This window comes from Marmota monax, unplaced genomic scaffold (assembly GCF_021218885.2).
Source record: "Marmota monax isolate L192 unplaced genomic scaffold, Marmota_monax_Labrador192_F-V1.1 WCK01_AAM20220418_F8-fsc00043, whole genome shotgun sequence".
Classification (NCBI taxonomy): domain Eukaryota; kingdom Metazoa; phylum Chordata; class Mammalia; order Rodentia; family Sciuridae; genus Marmota; species Marmota monax.
Genome location: NW_026691982.1, coordinates 10,119,755 through 10,123,334, shown reverse-complemented (window position 1 = coordinate 10,123,334; position 3,580 = coordinate 10,119,755).

Below are 3,580 nucleotides of genomic sequence, written 5' to 3'. Positions count from 1 at the left end.
CTATTCCCAAATGATTGTTTTAACAAAACAAGCATACGATAGAAACAGTAATCTGTCCTCTAATGGATGCCTGAAAACTCAGATGGTATCAAGATCCATATTTTTTTTCCTGTACTTACATACCTATGACAAAGTTTATCAATTAGGCACAGTAAGAGATTAATAATAATAATAAAACAATTATAACAATACACAGTAATAAGATGGCCACCTCAGTACACTTATACTCTGTTTTTTTTGTTTTGTTTTACTTTTTTCTTTTTTTTTTTTGGTATGAGACCAGGTGTCACTATATTATCCAGGCTGGCCCCAAACTCCTACGTCCAGGCGATCCTCTTGCCTCAGCTCTCTGGTAACTGGAACTATAGTTAGTTACTACTTCCTACCATATCTGACTTCAGCTTTGTTATTAAGCAAAATAAGGTTTATTGAAACATAAGCACAGCAATACCATAGCAGTTCATCTGATAACCAAGATCCAGATAGTCACTAAGTGACGCACAGATAGATAGTATATGCAGGTGGATACACTAGACAAGGGGATGATTCAGGTCTCGAGCTGGATGGAGTGAGACACTATAAGATCTCATGACAGCATTTAGAACAGTACACAATTTAAACTTATGAATTCTTTCTGGAAGTTTTCATTTAATATTTTCAGACCATGGTTGACCAAAGAGAACTGAAACCAAAGATAAGGGAGGGCTATTATACTATCAGTTGGAAGAGATCTTTAATAAACAGCAAAGTACCTCTATTCCAAGGGGTATCGTAAAATCCTCAAGATAGAGGCTGGGGATGTGGCTCAGTGGTAGCAAACTTGCCTATCCTGTGTGAGGCACTGGGTTCAACCCTCAGCACCATATAAAAATAAACAAATAAATAAATAAAGGTATTGTATCCATTAACAGCTTAAAAACATACTTTAAAAAAATCCTCAAGATAGAATTTATTTGAAGGGAACACTCACTGTGGCACTTTCTGGGAGGAGGAGAAGAAGCTATTGAAATGTACAGTATCCAGCACGGCTCCCTCATAGAGCCAAGGAATGAGTGGTACCCGAGCAGATGAGTGTAGCTGTGTTAACTGTGTGAGATAAGATTGGGTGGGGGAGGGAAGCAAAGATTGTGGCAGAGGGAAGCAAAGTTTCACTGAAATTTAGCTGGCAGTTTCTCTAGTCCGTTTTCTCTATTTGGTAAAACACAGTATTCCAACCTCCCCCCAAAAAACATTAGTTTTAACAAGAGAATAAAACTGTCATTGTTCATTGAAACAGCATGTCCCCATTCTTAGTCACCACTTCTATTTCAACTTGCCTTATCTAATTGCTGCTTCCTGGTGAAAGTACTAAAGATTTCATTTTAAACATCTTTTATACAAAAACAAAATGAGTCATTCAAAGTGTTATATACCTGCTCAAGCAATCCATTTAAAATAAAGGATTTGTTTGATGTTTGTTTTATTCATTTATTTATTTATTTGTGGTACTGGAGATTGAACAAGAAGCACTCTATCTCTAAGCCACATTCCTTGCCCTCTTTTTTAATTTGTTTTTTTTTTAGTTGTAGATGAACACAATACCTATATTTTATTTATTTACTTATTTTCATGTGGTGCTGAGGATCAAACCCAGTGCCTCACACATGCTAGGCAAGTGTTCTACCACTGAGCTTCAACTGCAGCGCCATCCCCTGCCCTTTTTATTTTGAAACAGAGTCTTGCTAAGCTTCTGAGGCTGGCCTCAAACTTGAGGTCCTCCTTCCTCGGTCCTTCCTCAGAGGAAAAGTTTATTTGAGGGCTCATGGTTCCAGAAGTCTCAGTATATAGGTAGCGGGCTCCATTCCTCAGGTCTTTAGGTAAGGCTGAACATCATGGCAGAAGAGTGTGGCAGAGAGAAGCAGTTCACATTATCATCAGGCAGCAGAGAGAGAGACTCCACTCACCAGGTACAAAATATATACCTCCAATGCCCACTTGCTCTAGTCACACCCTTTTGGCCTTTAGTTACCACTCAGTTAAATCCCTACCAGGATTAATTCACCGATTGGGTTAAGATTCTCACAATCTAATCATTTCTCCTCTGAACCTTCTTGCATAGTCTCACACGTGAGCTTTTTGGGGATATCTCATATCCAAACCGTAACAAGAAGTAATGAAAACAGCTCACACAGGCAAAGGAACACAGACTGATAAGACAGCACTCCTTGTGTGGATCCAGGTAGGTATCAATAAATACTGTTCGTCAGCTTTCTGTCACTTTAACAAAATACCTGCGAGAAAAGGCTTACTTGGCTCACAGTTCTGAAGCTTCTGATCCAAGGTTAGTCAGACCTATTGCTTTGAGCCTATGTTGGGCATTCCAGGTGGCAAATACAGAGAAGGCATACAGAGCAAAATGGCTTCAATCGTGAGCCAGGTGCAAGAGAGAGAGAGAAAGGGACTAGGGTTCCTTTGACCTCACTTTCTTCTTTGAGGACACATCCCCAATAACATAAGAACCTCCAGGGGGCTCCTCCTCCTAAAGGTCCACAGCACCTCCTAATAGCGCTGCCATGGGCCTGTGGAGGGGTACCCAACATCCAAACTAAGGCACTTGGGTGTAGTCCAGGGGTAGAGTGAGAGCTTGCCCTGCATGCACAAGCCCTGAGTTCAATCTCCAGCCCTGAAACCATAGCAGATGTTTAGTAAATGGATGAATATTCCATTGGGGGGTGGACACAAAAAGATTACCTTTCTAGATCTTAGAATGGGAAACTAATTTCTTGCATTGGAAATGTGCTACCCTTTAATAAGTTGAATTTATATAACATAAGGAATAAAATAGTGGTGTTTTCCCCATGCAAATAGCTTCTTAATATCCTGACACTTGCACCATTTGTATTTTGAGGGGTGACCTGGTAAATGTTACACAGCAGTATTGATAACAGGAATAATTACCCAAATGGCTAATTTGAAAGCCACTCTCTAACTTATAGATTTTCGTTCATATTCTAAAAATTCTGTGTTTTCTGGATAGGAATGTATTTAGACAAACCACCACCAGGGATATCATTCTCCTTCCCCCAACCCTGAGTTTGAACAGGGAAGTAAAATTTCACTAACTCCACAGAACTGCCTATAGTTTTCACTTTAAATTTTGAATTTTTTATTTGGACCATCTGGATTTTTCTCATTGGTGTGTATTTCTTCTGTCAGCATTTAGTAGGAGTTGAAAGTTCTTGAATGACTCTTCTGTCTAGATCAGACTCCAGCTGTCAGTAACATAATAACTGTTATTTCCATGGTAAGTGAAGTTTGGTGGTTAAAATATATACCAATATAGGATATTTCTTGGTTTGGGTTTGTCACAAAAGATCAAAAAGATTTAACTTTACATGACTAGATGATCTTTGAAAGACCATCAAGTCTTGATTACTTTGAACCATAACCATAAAATTAAGATGTAAAGCCTCTAAATTTCCTGTAAAACTCAGTGGGGTTCTGGGGGTGTCATTCAGTGGTAGAGCTCACGCTTAGCTCTTAAATCCTGTGTTCCATTTCAGTCAAACTCATCTAAGCAGAATTCAGAAAGAAAGAAAAT